Genomic DNA, 19,803 nt, shown 5'->3' with positions numbered 1-19,803 from the left:
ATTAGCAGCTCAAGAAATTTCTCTAGCATAAAATGCCTCCTTGTTTCTAATGCAGAACTTTTTTCTTTTTTTTTTCTTTTCTCGCCCCTCTCCCCACCCTGAATGCTGTTATGCAGTTTAAACTCACTCCATCAGAGAGTAGTGGAAAAAGAACCCCCTTCTTGCCCCACCCCCCAAAAAAACAACCCATGAAGTTGGGTTGACCCAAGAACAACTCTCAAATGTACATGTAAGAATACAAACTATCTGCCAGGGTTAAGATGATGCCAGCCATACAGAAAGATGAAAAACCAGAAAATATTATGAAAACAGACACAAAGAGTCCTAGTCATAGCCAAGCACTCTTAAAATAAAAAAAAGTTGACAACGTTTAATATTGTTTCTTTCCCTTTCAAGAAGGAAAAGACAATTTCATCATGGTTTTGGTATTTGGAAAAAGACATCTACATGCAGGAAATTATATTAAAACTGTAAGAAGAAGGCAAAGTTAGCAGTTTCTGAGAAATAGTAATGTGTATGAAGCAAACTCACTTTCACAGGGTAGGCTGGAGTCCAACCTCAATTCAGTAGTAAATCAATCATTTTGGAGGAAGGTTAGAAGGAGGTTTAGGCATTAGCAGCTTGGGTGGATATGCAATGAATTGAAGAACTAGGAAACCATACTTTGAAAACCTTAGTTTTTTCTAATTCCTGCAATTTATATTTTGTCCAGCATCAAAGCAAACATTAAGGAATAATATGAAGGGAAACAGGTGCCACTCACCTCATTTTAAAAGTTACTCAGTGGCTGTGCACCTTCTTTTGCTGATTTGTGAACAAAAGCCAGCTAAAAATTCAGCAGATCCCTGTGTTACATTACCCAGCAGAGAGAAGCAGTCTAAGCTATTTGCTTGATTTTCCTGTATAAAAGTATATCCAGATTCAGCAGTGCAAGATGTCTTACTATGGGTGTAAAGCGAACTCTTTGCTGCCAGCACCTCAGCACCTTATCTAGCAGTAAAGTGGGTTCAGTAGCGGGTCCGTTGACAGAGAAGTTAACAGCAATGGCTATAGTCATAGGGCTAGATTTCAAGGTTCATCTCTACTGCTGTTCCATAAGGCAGCTAGTTTACTAGCGAGGCTAGCTAGTAATTCTTGCCTTTCCAGCTGTATTATTTTGCAACCTCCCCTCATCCTAAACAAAATAAATAAAACCCCACTGTGCTGTGAAAAACAATTACAACCATCAGTTCTGACTGTTGCTGTCCAGTATGGAACAGATCTTCTCCATTTCACTCACTGGCCTCATATTTGGTTGGTTACAAGTTGAGAGGGCTCTAGCTGTAGCGTAGTTGTGACTGGGTTTCTTGTGACTTGAGTGCCAGTGAAAACAGTGGGAAACATAAACTGCTTTTACACAGGACATGGTACAGAAGAGGAAAAATAGCTATCGTCATTTACTTCAGTGATTTCTGATTGGATTGCTGCCAGTTCTGTAGATTCTGGAAAACTGCAGCTTTTATGGGCAAGGAAATGGCTATGGTTTGTTGATATTGTTTTGTACATCTTTCTGATTAAATATCCAGATATGGCCTTGCTCAGTTGCAATCTAATCTCTTTGAGTGCCCTGCCTGATATTGATAATAACAGACCTGCTATGTGTTAGCAAAAAAGTTTCTAGAAAAGATCAAACTCTGAGGAAACCCCGGCTATTACAACATCATCCAATTTAAAAGTAAAGGTTAACTATTTAGGTACATATTTTGGCCCAGGACTAGACTGCACCTTTGGTCTTTGTGAGGACAATCATTTCAAGTGGCAGACCTGATGCTTCTGTTGATGGATCTCACAATGAGACAGCAGCCATGGGGAAAAGCTTATGCAGAAAATCCAAAGTAGTAAAAATGTGTACACTTGAGTATTTCAGAGAATAGTTCCTCTATTTACTCCCCTCTAGACTGAACATCTCTGTCCTTTTTTTTTTTTTTTACAAGTCCCTTTGCTCTTTGGATCCACATGGCCCTAGTCATCACTACTGATATCTCTCTGACACAGATTGACCAGAGACACACAGCAGAAGAGCATCCTTGTCCCAGGAAGTAATGTTTATAAGCTTATCTGCAGACAAATGCAGAGGAAAGGATTAGGAAAACACAATCTTAAACTCATATTGTCTCACCTAAACGTGGTGCTGATTTCAGGCCCGCTTGAGGTTGCCTCCACTTTGTCTCCTCAGACACATAACTCACCTAACTGCTCAGCTCTTCAACAGTTCTCATACAAAAGCCCTGGTGCTCCAGGATAAAAGTTTCCTCACTGTGATCGTCTTTCTCCATCTCATCCCCAGATTTGTCCACAACATTCATTTTTGATTCTTGAAAATTTACGGTAACTAATTTAACTCTCAGGGACAAGAACAGGTTACTGTTAGGTAAAAGGAGCACTTACAGCACCTTATCTGCTCTCTGATAAGCATCCACATACAGACCTTTACCCTGTATCTATTACAATTCGAGAGTAATTACTGTAATTCAAGAGTGTACACAGGGATATCTTACACTAAGCTGCTGATGAAATGCAAGGTCTTAGCATTATTCAGCAACTCAGTATCATTAAACCCACTGATAGAGGTGCAGGACTATATACATATAGCATAGATAACTTCTGCAGTTTTCATAAAAAACAACTTTATTGGAAATACCTAATAAATTCAGTCATGACTCCAGATCATATAAGATTATGCTTTCATAGAAGATATACTACATCTTGTAAAACAAAAAAATCTGAATCCCTCCAAGGCAAAACAGAGCTTAGTATTTCCAAGTCACAACACTGTAATTTCTTCTCTAGATTATATACATAAATATTCAAACAAGTTACACCAATAAAATTGTGCATTTCCAAGCACAAGAGATGAGTTTTATTTGCAGTTTGTGAAAATCAGCTGCAGTTCATTTCATATAAATTATCATTTAGCTAAATTTTTAAAATCTGTCCCCCTCATTTAATTACAGTAGTGGGAATTAACAATGATGATCACATTTGCATACTGAACAAATGTATTATTCTGTTATTATACTTGCCCCTTCAACTACTGTTTTTCCAATAAAATTGAACAAGGAACAAGGCCTTGGTCAAGGATTAAAGGCCTTTTTATCCTTGAACAAGGATTAAATGAAGAATTATAAAGCAATCATCTGGTAGAATTTCTAGTAGAGCTAGGTGGATATCATGTATGGAGACTGTATTTCAGAATCTCCACATTCATGTCCCAGTATGACCTCCATAAGTCAAAAGCAAAGCAAAAAGCAGAACAGTTTCATTGCTTATGTAAACAGTTTTTCTTGTTTATTTCTCACTCAGTAGTTTGCTACTATCTATACCCTTACCATAGTTTAGACCCTTGATTTATGTAATGTATCTAAAAGCTTTGGTAACATCTGACTCGTACAAATCACTTTGCAAGAACTTATAAATTCCTTTTGTTGCCATTAAGAATTTTAGACACATGATTAGGGGCATTCTGGTTTCCTCAAGTAGTATTTCTTATTTCTTTTTTTTAATCTGAACTGAAATGCAATCAGTGAAGTACTGAACATTGAATTCAGTGAAGAACTCTTCATTAAATAAAAATGTTATGATCACAAATCAATATATTGTTCAAATGAATCTGTCCATTTTTTGCTTAAATATTCATTGATGTTCAAAATACAGAAAAAAAAAATAAAGTTGCATTGGGCCAGTCTTCATGGTAAAGCTGAGTTCAGCCAGAGGATATAAATGATCCTTCAGTCTTTACAGGAGTAAATGACAAGAAATGTGTATGTAAAAAATTATGCATAATTTGAATGCTGATCTGCACGTAATTACTGTAGGTGTACAGAAAGCTTTTGTGCTTACAAAACAATTCCTCCTGCTTCCATAGAGCTCCTGTACAGGAAGGCAATATTAAAATGACTAACCAGTGTAGGGAAACAAACAAACCAAAATATTAAGCACTCTCCAGGCTATTCTTACTGCATGTTTCTCAATGCTTCTTGCCTTCTGTCTCCTAGATAGAGGCTTTTGATGCTATTTTTTTCGTCTTGTTAAGGGTTAAACAATTATTTATATGATTTAATAATAGATCAGAAACTAATGTTGCTTTTGTTTACACTTACTCAATGCCAATGAACTCTAAGCATATTAGCAGATGTAAGTGAAATAAATATTTGGCCAGCCACCTTGCAGGAAGTTTAAGATTGTCACCAGTTCCCTTCCAGTGTCAGCAGTTGTACAACTGATTTGGAAATGGATGGTTTTTTTGCAACACCAGATGAGAAGTGCACTGATATGGCTATATCTATCTGCTAACTAGCTAATCTTGCCCTTTTATACACAAATTTTCCAGAAAATAATCACACAAGACTGCTTCCATTTTACTTGCCATTTTCACATTTCTCTAGTTGTAGAAGACACTGTTACGAAATGTCAGCAGTTATGTAGATAAGCATCTTAACTCAAATGGGGAAGGAAATGTGAGCTATCTAAAGTGAGCTGAGGAATAGCAGAGCTCATTATGTTTTGCTGACTGCATTTGGAAAGAGGTGCTTTCAATCTGAAATGAGAGAAAACAACAAAGAGTCTCTTTGCTCTTCACCAGAGTGAAGACAGTGTGTGTGTTTGCTCTTTGCCTGAGACTCTCTGCAAGAGACTTCCTGGTTGGCTGTCCAAATCCCACACAAACTTATTCAAGGCAACTTGAAATCAGTATTTTTGGGTCTTGCGGTACAACACAAATAACTTATTTCAAGTAATCAAAATACTTCATTTGCTCAGTACTGGTTATCTTTTTCAAAACTAACTTTTATAACAACAAAAGTTAGTTTTGAAGCAAAACGTTTAACTTCAAAAGTACCTACACAAAATACTTGATTGTTTCCAGCATTTTTTTTCATACAAAATTATTTACTGAATTTAGCTCAAAGAGTACATTGGGTTCCTATCAAGGCTTTTTTCTGCGGAGAAGGTGTTGGTTAAAAATGTCCCCAGTTCTATGACAGACAAGCAGCAGCAGCACAGACCACAAAAAGAAACTTTGTTCCCAGCAATGTAGAGCTTAAAAGACAGGAAAGTGAAGAACCATCTGTTTGGTACATTTATCTTGGCTATGGCTTTTTACATCTTTCAGAGTCATGCAGCTTAACATGGCAAAACACAACATGCTTTTGGATAGCACTCACAGCCATTTTCTTGGGTAATTCTTCCCTGTTGGGATGTCAGTGGGAAAACTGTTTAGCAGGTCATGAGAAGAGAGACCAAGAAAGCCTGCATCAGCCACTGCAACATTCAGGCAAGTGGAAATAATAAAAAGAAACATGAGTGTAAGTGCTGTGAACGTGTGAATGTCTTCCAGGAGTGATGCACCTTGTCATGAGAAGGACTGAGTGAAGTGGATGCTGTAGCATCACCATAAATACTACCTGCCCAAATATTATTTTTCTTAATAGACCTACAGTTATTAAGTAGGAGACTGATTTAATACTTTGGAAACTACACAGGTCATCTGTATCTTGATCCATTACTTAGCCCTCCTCTGCCCCTAAAATTGTACAATATTTCTGAGCCAAATCCTGAAGTTCTTAGAGGCAGATCCAAGATCCACTGACACCAATGAGACTCTTTGCTCTCAGTAGTCAGCATTTAAATTATATATTCCTCCTTGTACGAATCTTCAATAGCCTCACCTGGGACCTGATGCTCCACTAGAGGAAAAACCGTTTCGTAGTTAAAAAGGTGCTAATGGCAAATAAAAGCAAGACATAAGAGCCAAGCCATACTTACCATTTTCAGGCACAGTAATGAAGAGAGTGTAACTGCCAGTATAACTATTCCTAGTAACTTCTGCCTGTATCCTTTATGTATTGTGTGCAGTTTTTTAATAAAAAAATGGCTTCTTTAGTACCTGCTGCACTTTGACTAACTGCATGTAAATGACAGGAATAGGGATACTAGAAAACTAATAAAAATAAGTTAACTTGGAGGCCACATCAGTCACCCTGTTGTTAGAGGAGAAAGCTAGGTAAACAGAAAACTGAAATTCAGGGTATCCTTGGCTTTACAGCAATTCACTCAATTCTATATTGGATGCTTTTCTCAAACCTCCAAACTTACATCTGGGCTTCTTCTATCTAACCTGCCAAAACCAAAATTTTCCTATGAAAGTCACTGTGATGTGTGTAAAATGTTTAAAAAAAGCAATGAAGCTAGGTCTGCAGAGTAACAGATCACTGAGGAAGACCCATAAGATTGTCTTTATTGTAAATATAACTGGACCATGCCAGTAAGCAAGTTTAAGATACAGTGTTAAAAGTGCATGTTGTGTTTACGATCAGCTTCTCTTAAAGAATCTAATCTTCCTGTTGTTCTATTGTGAGATTGGTAAATACTCAGCAATTTGGTCAAGAAACATAGTATTTTTGTAGAGCAACATGCTAGTTTATACACCTAGAATGACACATACCTGCAGAACACTAATATTGTTATTAGGTCTTGGCAAAACCCAACAATTTCAACCCAAACTTTGTTCTCAATTTAAAAAAAAAATACCAAGACCAGCTCTTGATTTAAGACCACTTAAGGAAGTGCTTTTCCTCCAGAATTCCACTCATCGCGACCTACATATTTTCAGGCATACCGGGTATGCCACTGATACTAGACCAGTGATAGATTTTCAGAGCAAAAACCTTTTCTTTTTCTCTAATTGAACCCAAGAATCACTCCCTCAGCAAAAATATAGATTTTCTACTACATTGATGCATCTAGAAAAAGACAGTGCCAAAGGCTGCAAACAAGAAGAGAAAAGCAGAATGAAGTTGTGACAGCCACACTAGCAATACAGAACAAAACAGAGACAAAGAGTACTTCTTAAGCACCCTATATTTGACGTCTGCCTGTGGCAAATTAGAGACAAGCAAGCAGGAGGTGAATGCTTGGTCCCACTCATGTCAGTGGAATTTGTTGCCATGGACTAACACCAAAATGACATGTGTAGACAGTATCCACACAGACCATGCACAGTTTCATAAATAGAGATGCATGTGACCAGCTCTTGTAAACAAGCTTATCTGCTTTCGGTTTGGTCAGGGCAGCACAGAAGACTGTACTAATCTGCTGAAATGACATGAATTGGTTTCATTTGAATTTGGATCATGGCCCAATCCATGGGACTCCGAGAGTGCACCTGCACTATCAGATCGCCTCCCTTGTAATCACAGGAAATTTTGTCATGATCCGTTCTTCCCAGAAATGCTTCTTTAAAGTTTTTAATGCAGGAACAGGCAATTGCGTGCTTCAATTCCTTCTGACTGATTATAGGTGTCTAAGTAGCATAGGGCAGGTTCCCCTCTTTTCAGCTCCAGTTTGCTTCCATTGCGTACTCATCCTGCAAAACAAGCTCTCATTCTAGATCTAGTATGTTTATTTAGCAAGGCATTAAAAAAGGGCTTCAATCCATGCTGTTGATTTTATCGAAACTTAAGCATGTGCCTACATCTTGCTGAACAAAGTCAAAGGCTAAGTGGATTGGTGAATACAAACTTAGGTCCTGATCCCCGGTAGCAAAATTTTCAAATTTTAAAGGAACAGACTTAGTTCCATGCCACTGGATCATCCAGCCTCCCCTGTCAACTTCCTAAAAAACGCAGATTGTTTAAAACAGCGGCTACACAAACTGCAAACTTTTTTTATAGACTACAGAAAGTGTCACCCACAACCAGCAGTCTCTACCATGTTTTCTTAGATCAAAAACAGTGGGCAAAGGATCAGATATGCACATATTTTTAAAAAACACCTGAAGCCAAGAAAACAAAAAGGCCCTCTGCCCATGTCATCTATACCTACTACAATTTTCTGCCACAATCATGTTTACATACTGAATTCTTAAAAATATTGTTTTTAAAATGGAAGCACTGTCAACCCCTAAACAGGACAGCAGCAGCAGGAGCTCATATAAATTTCAGTGAAGAAAGACTCCAGGAACTGGCTCTACAACTTATTGTACATTTGTTAGATAGATGTTCTCCATGACAAGATTTAATTACTTCATAGTACTCTAATTCATTAAAATACATCTATGAACAATCAGCCATAGTTCACATACTTGAAGTACAGGCAGGTTCAATTTTTCCATGAAAAGAATAACCAACTGACAACTAAAAAGCTGCTTCTGGAGCTGAGTCATTTATATTTATTATTGAAAATAAGGAGTCCTGTGCAACGATGTTAAATCTAGTATGGAGTATTCAGCACATCAATAGAAGACAGTTATTTTTCTCTGCAGTCTGACATAGCAGTGATGTGACACATTGTGTGGGCCACGCTGGCTACGTTTTAATTTAGAAGGCTACTGGTCTGCAGACTGAATAGGTACAAATTAGAAATAGGCCAAGGAGATAGGAGGAACAGACCATTGCAAGTGACAGAAAACCAATTCCAGGCCCTGCCCTTGCTGCTGATGTCCTCTGGCTGCTGCACCAGAAGGAGCATCTGCAGCTCGGAAAGGCAAGCGCGACGTGGCCAGCCCCACCGCCACGCACACCCACAGGGCCGTGGCTGCCCCGGCACAGGCAGCACTGACACGCCTGCCTCTCGGGAAAGAAATGGGGAAAGAGGCCACCTTGGAGGGGAGCTAATCCTGGCAGCAGCAAGGAGAGCTTTTTTGGTGGAGGATGAAGAGGCTGTGGACAGACACAGGCGCTGAGGCTCCTGTGATGCTTCATGGCGTAGGGGAGAAATGTTTGTCAGGGACCTCATTTGGGAAACATAACAGACACTACAACAGACCAAATTTAAACTTCTTGGGCCTCCGTGGCTTCAGGACACTTCCAGTGGCTGAGAGTATGTTCCCCATGCCAGTCTCCCCCACTTGCTCTTAAACTGCTTACAATATATCCAAGAATTTTATAACCAGAATGCAAACTAGCAGATGAAAGGAGAAGGATAGTAACAAATACATGCAAGTTACAAAATTATCTTCAAGAATGGTAATTCATTTTCTCATTAAATGGTAGGTCAAAAATATCTGTTGCCTCCTGGCAATGTAAGCAGAGTACCACCAGTTAGATGCTATCAACATGCTCTTCCCCCCCCCGCTTCCCCATCCAGAGCTTCCTGATCAATTTATCACATATGGTTTATCATTAAAATCTGGCAGTCTTCAGTGAATTTACATTTCTGCCTCTCAAGCCTGCTTAACTCCCTGAAAAACTGTAACAGTCGCACTTAGTGCTCACATCATTGCTATTACCGATATAGCACGTGCTCCTTTTGTAACAGCATTAGCTAGCACAGAATTTTATTCCCAGCAGGGATCAAATAATTTACCACGTGAAATTACCAAAAATTACTTAAGACCATGAGATAGCAGAGTTGCTGAAAATGTTTTCTAGCCTAAAAAAGATAAAGGCAGAAAACAGTATGAGTTAACATGTCTGCAAATCTTTGCTGCCTTGCAGCTGGTGAGGTCCCCTTTGCTTGAAGATCCAAAGATTTTAAATGAGTGATGCTCTCCTCCAGTTTAAAAACAAATCCTGGACAGATTTTAATCTGTGAACACATCAAGAATCAGCTAACACACTGCAGACAGCATACAGAGCACTATTAAAAACTGACTAGGTACACAAACTTGTCATTTATCAGCACAACTGACTCTTGTGATATTTTGTCTTTTCCCTACAGCCCCAGAAGCTGACACTGGACTGCATCCGAATTCAACTTTCAATTTTAAAAAGTTTAAAAAAAGCAAATTTTTATGCTTGTGAGTAACATTTATAGGAGAAAAAATGGAAAAGTTAACGTCTTGAATGCAAGAATTAAGAAAAAAAATAATTCAACAGTTGTTTTATAGATCTCAAGTGTTTTATAAATCTCAAGAGCCTTCACTGGGGAACCCACCTCTCCTCCCTCTGCTACCTCCTATTGAAATGAATGGCAATCTCCTATTGACTGATGGCTCTTGGATTGGGTTGCTACACATGAAGTGGGCTGCTAAAGAGACCATGTTTTCTTGTTCAAGCACTACAGACTTCCTTCTGCTATTTTTGAGTCACTTTTTAACACTAGCTTTACGAGTGAGTAGGTTTTTTGCATTCAGCATCACAGATGATGCCTGACCTCCAGCTCCACTATATCCTGCATCAGATTTTGCTTTTCTTTCTCAGACAGTATCTCAGCAATGGTGAAGTCATTAGCTTTTGCAAGGTAATCCAATGCTTTCACATAGCTATAAAGTATAATAAAAATATCATTCTTAAAGCATGATGACATTCTTAAAGCATGACTACAACAGTGGAAGAATATCTGGACTTTTTTAAGACTCAGAAATTGGTTCTGAACAGACTGACCACTTCTCCACCAAAGTGAGTGACTTTTGCCCCTGAGGCTCTCCTGAACTGCATGTACTAAAGGTGGGGAAGCTGCACAGTGAGGCAAATGCTGTGGGCAAATATACAACAAGAACTTGTCTTAATCATCAGAAGTTCCAGGAGTAAAGGGGAAATGGGTAGAGTGACAGCAACCTATTACTGTAAGGCCTAGGACCTTCAGAGCAGATGCGGAAGCAGGAGAGCTACCCGCCACCTTGTGTGTCAAGAATAAGGAGTGGAGCTTGTGGAAAGACATTTTAGCAGATGGCTTAGGAACTGGATGTGATTTTTTACACCTGATTTCTACTGATAAAAGCACTGTCAGACCAGTCCTACTTGTAGATACCTTCTTTCAACAACACCACATCTACTACCTGCTACCTGCTACTAGATGGCTACCACATCTGCCTACCATCTGGGTCTCATCTATGACCCTGATCTCCCTGGCCACAAAAAAGACTGTCTAAGTCTTGCAGACTCTTCGCAGATAGTATTTTTGGATATGTTTTTTCCTACCTATCCAAACTATTCATATCTCAATTAATTCAAGTTCTGTTCCTGGGCTTCAACAAATGCAATGTACCCTTACTCAGAATGGTACTGATAGAAATAATTTCCCTCCCAGACTGTTGGTTTGTTTATACAACTCCTCTAGTTCAAGTCAACAAACATAAAAATTACTTGTTTGTGCCTCTGAGTCCCTTCAGAGCCTATGACCACACTCCTCACACCTATCACTCACCATGAAGATGACAACTCCTCCATTCACTCGATGGTGCTGCCCACTGACATTCCCTTGTTACGTCTGTGTAGAATTTCAATATTCCTCCACGTTCTGCCCACATGCATGGGATGGCAGTCTTTTAACCACCTGCCATCAGAAGATTATTTCACTGTCCATAATGCAAAAGGCCGAACATTACAATTGTTCAGGAATCTTAATATGCCTAAATTTGGCACTTATGATCAAGAGCTGCCAATATAAATTTGTAGCAAACCATGTGCTTGTCTGGTTTGAGTCAGGTCCAGTGATGTTTCCACCAGTTCCTGTAATAGAAATTCCTGGCAAATGTTTTTCTCCACAACACACTCAATCTGAAACAATCTAGGTTACTGGGAAAAGAAGGAGTGCCTTGGAAGGCATCCAAATTACTCAATCATTCTGACAGTTACGGGAGGCCAACTGCTGGAAAGATTTTGTGAGAGCTAAATGAAACTGTTCTAACAAGACATGTATAAGCATAATATGATACTCCGGCACAGAGCAGGCCACAACCTTTAGGTGCCGATGTATTACTCGCATGTTGAGCAGGATGTTCCCTTCTCGTCTGCTACTTTGTTTAGCTTGTTTTCTAAAAATTCCCCTGAATTCCTGGTAACAGTAACACACTGAGCATTGCTTCACTGACGAAGGAATTCAAGAATACATTACTGATTTATTTATAGGCACTGAGAGATGGTGACAGATCTGAGAACAGAACTTACAACTTTCTGTTCCAGTTTTGCATGCAACACAAGAAAATTCTGCGTTTTCATAATCCCAGTCTTAACTGCAAGTTTTTACCTTTTTTCAACTTTGGTCCTTCTTGTGATCCCTGCCTAGTGTATTTGTCCTTACAGGAGTGGAACCGATCACGGGAATTAGAAAGACTTCAGGCAGCTCAAACTGCTAACCAGATAAAAAGATCAGACAAGAGCAGCCTGAAGTGCTACCGAGAACAAGTACCCTTAATGGGAACAAATACAGGCCATACTCTGTAATTTCCATTAGCTCTGGGTCAGCACAGAATCTAGCATAATAAATGTCACATATAATTTATCAATACCCAGCATTCACTTTACAGCACTTGAACATTAACATTGAATATGCTTTTTGAAGTTTGTACAGAGTCCCAGAGAAGTTGCTGGGTTCTTAAATAGTGTAAGTGATCCCATTAAATAACAAAAACATTTAAACGTGTATGCAAAAGAGAGAACACAATAAACTATATTCTCAGTGATTTTTCTATCTGTTTAAGTGTTAAATATGAGGTCACACTTTGCAACATGGGTGCTCTGAGATGGCCAAACATGCTTCACCAGCTGCCAGCTAACTCCTCTACAGTGAAGGAGAGAAAGAGTGCTTTGATCATGACATCCCAAATAGGGCTGTCCACCATTACTGTTAATGGCTCCATACACTGCAAAGAACCTGCAAAAGCATACTCTCCATCTTTTAGAGGGTCTGCACAACTTGGAAGACCTGTCCCTCTTGGGCCAGGATCTCGTCCAAAGCACTGTTTACTATAAAACTTTCAAGGAAAACCAATGTTATTGTGAAATGGTCTTCCTCGCAATGAAATCAAATGCAGATTTTGGAGTTTGACAAGCTAGGGCATATTACTGACAAAATGCTGATACATTCTGAATGAACTTTTTTTTTTTAATTCCAGAAGCAGTACTTGTTAGTTCATGAAGCATCTGAAAACAACAATTTAAGTTTGTTACCTGTAGTTTGTCTCTCATTTGCTGCTTTGTGAACATTTTTTTAAGATACACTTAAAAACCAGGATAGGGATTCCAAAAGGTTTGCCTGTATTTTCTTTCCAAATTAATACACTGCCAGCTAACTAAGAGGATGATGCAGCCAGTGACTTACTCTCTGATGTTTACAGTTATCCCAAGCTGCCTACAACTCAAGAAATAATCAGCCTTCATGGTTGTTTATGAAAGCATTCAAAACATGAAGTAACATAAAAATTATTTTTCATTTTCTAAATAAGACTGCCTATGTGGCTCAGCATTTATACATAGCTATATCTACACTGCTTAGGCAGAAGTTTTTCCTTCCCATTACAAGGTCATCTTTGCAACGGTTTCCTTTTTAATTTTATCCAAACTAAAGACCTAGAAAATCAAGAGGGGGTGGGGGGTGGTGTGGTGTGCAGAACCCAGGATGGATAAGGATTAACTGTTTGCTGCTTTCTGCAGTGAAAGAACTAAGGGGAATAAGACAGAGTTAGCAGCCAGCCTCAAAGCAAGCAAGAGGAGGTAACTGTGAGCAAGTAAGCTGTGGAACTCCTTGCCATGGGATATTGCAGATACCAAAAACATAGATAGATTCAAAAGAGGCCAGGCAGATTCATGAAAGACAAATCCACTGTTCAATATCCCAGAACAGTTAGAAACCACCTTTGCCTCAGATAGTCCATTAATTTCAAATTGGTAAAGGCTGAGAAAGTATTTCAGAGGAAGTATCAGATATGCTTGCTGTGTTTCACTTTTCCTTGGCACCTGCCTTTGGCCACTTCGGTCAGATCTAACAGAGCCGTTATTATTGTTACACAAAAGTTTCACATTTGTTATCTCAGCATAAGGCAAAACTTAGGCAGCAGGTTGGATAAAAATATGATCTTACTGAAGTGATTCTTCTATAGGTTGTTTTCCTAAATAACTTTTCAGTTCATCACAACACAGAAAAACTTTGGCCAAGAAAATCTCCTGCTGTGTGGGCACTTCTGAAGACTAATGGGTTTGACTCACAGTAAGGCATCTGCACAGCTAATTAGTTAGTTACTAATTGTTTATGTATATATTCTGAAGCCCACCAAGTTTGGAACTCCATATGCTGCCTCACTATGGCCTAAGAGCTGCAAAGAAGTCTGACATGGGATTTCTGATGCCATGCGGTACAAGTATGATTGAAGTTATGTGCAACTAAAACCAGAAACTATGGGGAAATGTTAGGCCACTTTAATAATGCATCACAGTACTAGATCCACAGATAATAAATATCCTGAAAACCAAGCACACTCAAAAGTCAGGCATATGACTAAAGCATATCTTCTCGCCTTTTTGTTGCTCCTCCATGTACATTTACAACCCTTCATTATATGAACTTCAGGGATATGATTTGTGGACTCTAAAGCAAATAGTCAGGGCCCCACAGCACAGGAAGGGAAGTAAATGCATGGCTACACTTCATCTTCAGCTCTTTGTCCCCATTGTTTAAATGTAAACTTCTTTTCACCATATGTAAAAAGAATGAAATAGCTGAGGGACAGCGACACATTCTTTACTATCACTTTGGCTATCCAGATAGTAGTCTTTGTAGAGGAAAAGAAGAAAGAGAGAGGACAGCTTTTAATAAAATTGTGACTAGATTTGTCAGCACTCAGATGACAACATAATGACTCACATGACTGAAGTTACTTGAATTCACAGAGCAATTCCTCATTCATTGCATTTCTGGGTAGAATCAAACCCAGAGGTTGCTATCTGTCCATCTATGAATATGAACACTATTACATGAACTGGTCTTACTAGGAGCCAGACTTGACCATTTAGTAGTCTTTTATTCTTGCTAGAAAGAAATTGGCTTTGAGTTGAAGTGGAGTAAGGCTGTAAGCATTTGACTAGGTGGGTAACTTATTTTGCATAATGGTGATATACCATTCTATTTTCCCTATAAACCTATACAACCATAAACCCCTATAAACTCCTGAAATCTTGATTTTCATTGCTCCTCTTCCTTCACCCCCAACTTTCTCAAGACAGGACTAATACTGAGCGGTAGGACAAGGAGCTAAGAGTCGGAATTCCTCTGTACTATTGTTGGTCATTCTGCTGACTTGTCAGATGACATTCAGCAACAATGGATGTATCAAGACTGCATAATGAAAAAAGCAAGAGAAAGCAAGCTAGCACCAAACTATTTAGGCCTGGAAGCCACAGCTGGGAACCCAACCTCTAGCTAACACTCCTACATGACAACATACAGATATTTCTACATGGTACTATGCTACATGGTCCATTTCCCTACATGTCACACAGTTCTGATACTTACCTATAGTCATGGGTTGCTGTCAAGCTAAATTTATGCAAGTCAAGCAGTTGAAGTCTTTGGATGAAAGGACCTCCCACTGAGCAAGTGGAAATTACTACCAACATTATAAAATGCGTGGGTGCTGCTTAGACTGAGAATTAGCTCTTCAGAACGTGGTTGCTAACGAAATAACAATGGGAAAAGAAGCACTTGCCTTTCAAGTTAGTCTCTAACAGGAATAGAAGCAGACTGTAACAAAGGATAATTGTTACAGTTTGAATCCTAGAGTGGAAATTACAGAGATTAATGGAACAAATAAGATTTTTCCTTTATCTTAATACAATCTGAGGAACAATCCTGTCATTTTAGTAAGATACCCTCCCTTTTAGTTAAAGGAGAAAAGCATAACTAAGCAATGCAAAGAGATAATCTTATTTAGAAATGTGGAACATAGGTGAGAAAATGCTGAACTGACCAGATGTGTCCACAATGTTTTATTCAGCTCTTAACATTTCTGTAGATGATACATGGAAGAAGTGGGGTGAATACTGCAAGAACAATTTCACAGAAATTAAGAAAGGATTGGCAGAAATAATTGGAAAGGTCATCAATTAATGCTAGTAAACCTCTGCTTTTTTGGTTTGGGAAAGATGATAGTTATAGCTAAGAAGATCTTGAGAGTGTCTTTTGGGAAAAAAAGTAAAAGCTGATTGGAAAAGGAGGAAAATGATACAATTCTCTTAAGCACTTAATTTTTATATTTTATTATATTTAAAATCTGTTTTCATTTGTCTGTTGCTATCTATACGTATTTCCAATACCTAGTTAGGTTAATATTTGTGGGAGGCAAAAAGCCTGTGGCAATGTAGACTCATTTCAACAGAACAACAGAGACTGGAACATCACTCAAAACTGTCAGTTGTCTTTTTCTATTTAAAGGCAATGGATTATTTCATTTAATATTCTCCAATGCACATAAAACAGTTACATAGCTTTTCTGAATGTAGTTCTCAATCCTGATTAATTGAGATTCAAGGACTTTATTTAGCAATCTTGTCTTCATAAGCTGTGCAAGTGTCTCTCTTATTTAAAGCTTTTACCCCAATCCCTTTTCAACATAACATACTATTTTATTATGGAAAGACAGTAGAAAACTCATGTATGGCTTATTATAATTTTTTTTTTTTTCCTGTTATTACAGCAGACTGTCTTGCAGTATAGAAGCCTGTTTCTTGTCAGTGGCTACAGATTCTCTGTAGATATCTCTAATCAACAGGAACCTGTCATTTTAATTGACAGTTCACTTAGGGCTGTCAGTTACTAAAAGCAGAGAGCTAACACAGCTTAATAGTTATCTAGACCATAGCATCTCTTTTAGGACTGTAACCAGTATTTAAAACAGTATTTAAATCAGGAGAACAACAAATCTGGACTAGCATCTAAAGCTGTACTTCAGAGGGGCTGCTGTAACCACCCTCTTGCTGATGGAACACACTGAGATGGCAAGAATATTCCACCACCACAGTTTGCGTTTGGCTCCTTCTCCACCATCAGCATTCAGCTTAACATCAACACTCCCCTCCTAGGCACCAGCCCACGGCTCTCGCTAGATTAATTCAAATGAGGTTAGATTCATCTTATCTGAACCATTTTCATGTGATGCCACAGTCACTGCATTACATTTCTGTTTAGGCTGACCAAGCATATCAAGGAGCTCATGGTCATGTTTAAATTGTGTATCAACCTACAGGGCCAACTTCTGCTAATCTGAGAGCTCCATCTGTGTTTCTTAGTCCAGAGACTTAAGTGGAGTTGGGGTGATAAAAGCAGGTTACCTTAAGATTACTGGTAACATCTGTAATGATCTGGGGCTCTAGGATCTCCTCCTCCAACATATCAAGATGATAAATAAGCTGAGGAATGAGTATCTGAGCTGTGCTATGGTTCTGCTTGAAAAAATGTACGAGATTTTTCAAAGCCTTTCCTTTCAGCGTGAAAGAAAATGGCATGTGCCAGAAGAACAGCACCTCCTCAGTCATGTCGAAATAGTCTGTTTTATACTTGTATGCTACAATCAAGATTTATTCTTTAGCTGCCAGTCACTGGGCTCAGTTAAGCAATATTCTCATATGCATGGAGCAGAGAATCTAACATGGTCAAACTTCCATTAGCACATACAGTTTGGAGTATCATTATCCCTTAGGACTGAAGTTTACTTCATTATTTTACATCTAATATTTCATTGATTTTTTCTTCCATTTTGACAATTTCAGTATTCGCTTTCTTTACAAAGTAGATTCATCAAATACTTATAAAGTAGGTTGACAAATTTTCCAAGCTCACAGAAGAAGATATTGTAATGAAAAAATAAATCTTACCTTAACCTTCTATTTTGTAAAGACAAATCTGTTCAGGTCTTGACAACCCTTAGAAACATTCAGTGTATCTCACTAATAGGTTTATGTTGGGGAAAAATTGGTACATTTTCTACATAATTTTATCACGTAAATGCTTTGACAATATCTTTGTATTTGCCCACTACATAATTTCTTTCTGTCACCCTTCAAGATCTTGACACTGGCAATCACAATACGCAGACACGAATCCAAATTTATATAGAAAACCAGCTACAGTTCTGAGAGAAGCTGAATTCCAGCTTTGGCTCCTCTGTTTCAAGGAAATCATTCCTATCTGGTCCCTTAAGGAAGTCCAGGAGACATCTTGCAACTTGCATGTTATCAGGCATATGATATCCTCAATGTTTAACATTAGCCAGCTGGGGCCACTTTTGTACTCTGTGACCCTATCTAAGCAGAATTGCCCATAGGAACTATGTAAGGCATAAAGGCAAGATCTTGCAGTCACCTTGCTGTAAAGGAAAAGAATGCTTCTACAGCATGGCCACAATGCTCCCACTGCTAGGCAGGGAACAGGAGGAACATGTGGATGCCCATCTTTACCCTTTACCACTATGGGCTTTCAGCAATCAGATCCTTGCTTCCCTGCAGGATCACCGCTATTTACTTCACTGTCTCCCATTCCTCCTGTGTAAAAAGAGACTCTCTGTTCCTCTCTTCCAAGCAGTTTTTTTGTCATAACTCCTGCTCTAGTATTCAGGTATCTGCTGTGATATTCTCATTAATTATTGTGGCAGATCCTGCAAAGGGGACAGCATCACTAGAGAGAGGACATCCTCTCCTAGGCCAAGTACCACCCTGTACTGGGGTCCATCCACTTCCTGAGGACTGACAATCTTTCTTACTTCTGACTGTACAGGTTCTTTACAACACCTCAGGTGTTTTCCTTGCTAAGGAGTGAGATTTAATTGCTCTAAGTCCCCAGCTCCTGAAAAGATACATCCCAGTCTATTTCTTGTACAATTTTGAGATTCCTACTGTCTCCAAGCCTAATCAGCAGAATTGTGCTCCAGAAATACATTTCTAGGCACCACCTTTTCCCTAAGACAACCACAATTTGTGTCTCTTTCTCAGCTGGCTACATGCTTTTACAGGCTCTCTTAACAGTGTTTCTTGGACCTCTCACCATTCCCAGACTAAGTGCCTTGTAGCCTACGAAGAGGACCTTTGCTCAAGCACAAATTGTGTTACCAAATGGTTAAAAAATAGTCAGTCTCCAGAAGCTATTATAAAAAGAAAGATCTATAGCTGCAGCAGGGGACATAATATGGTGGTGATACACGAGAACGAAACCTCCAGGGATAAAAGGCAAGAACTTGTAAAATGGTCAAATCTGTTGTGGCACCCACCAATTTTCAAATAATTTTTCTTATCAGACATTCACTTGAAATACTTTCAACTCACTTGGCAGTCTAATTCTTCTACGCCTCACTGCAAATCTCTCAAATGCCAGTAGCATTATTCAACATTGCTGCATCTAATTTATTGAGCTTCTTCGCTACGGGATATTTAACAGAATAATAATGCATTAGGCATAATTAGAACATGACTAAATTAATTTCTGTAATGCCGATTATACTGGATTACTGCAGAAGTAATTCACACCTCTGCTGTAGACCCAGTATCACCCGTAAGCCAACTTGCAGTATAAAGGTACATGACACACAGAATGCAATGAACAAGCACCAAAATTTGCAAAATCTTAACTGACAGCATGCCTGTTGACTTCAACAGTTGCAATTTGCAATGTTTAATAATAAACGATTAACTAATTATATACTGTTACACCTGCACTGAATTTTATCATTACATTCATCGCTATTCCTTTGTCCACCTAACCAGCCATTTCATCCTAGAAGGCAACCAGCTTGGTCAAGCATGATTTGCCCTCATGACTCTCTGCTGGCTGCTCTTCATCATCTTGCCCTTTGTGTACTGGAGATGGATTCCAAAAGCACATGCAGCACATGCTCCATTATTGTTTTGGAGACCGAGATAAGTTTGATCAACCAATAGTTCCCTGGATCCTCCACTTCACCTGTTTTAAAAATGGGCACAACAGCCTCAATCCAGTTGTCGGGGACCTCCTCGATCACAATGCTTTTTTATAGCTGATAGGCAATGCTATTATATTGGACAGCATTTGTGCAGAAGTCCTGTGCAGTCCCATGGTTATAAGGTGACTTCAGAGCACTGCGCT

The sequence above is a fragment of the Ciconia boyciana genome, chromosome 4, assembly GCF_034638445.1.
Source record: "Ciconia boyciana chromosome 4, ASM3463844v1, whole genome shotgun sequence".
Lineage (NCBI taxonomy): Eukaryota > Metazoa > Chordata > Aves > Ciconiiformes > Ciconiidae > Ciconia > Ciconia boyciana.
The sequence above is the reverse complement of the archived record's forward strand: the minus strand, read 5'-3'. Positions refer to the sequence as shown.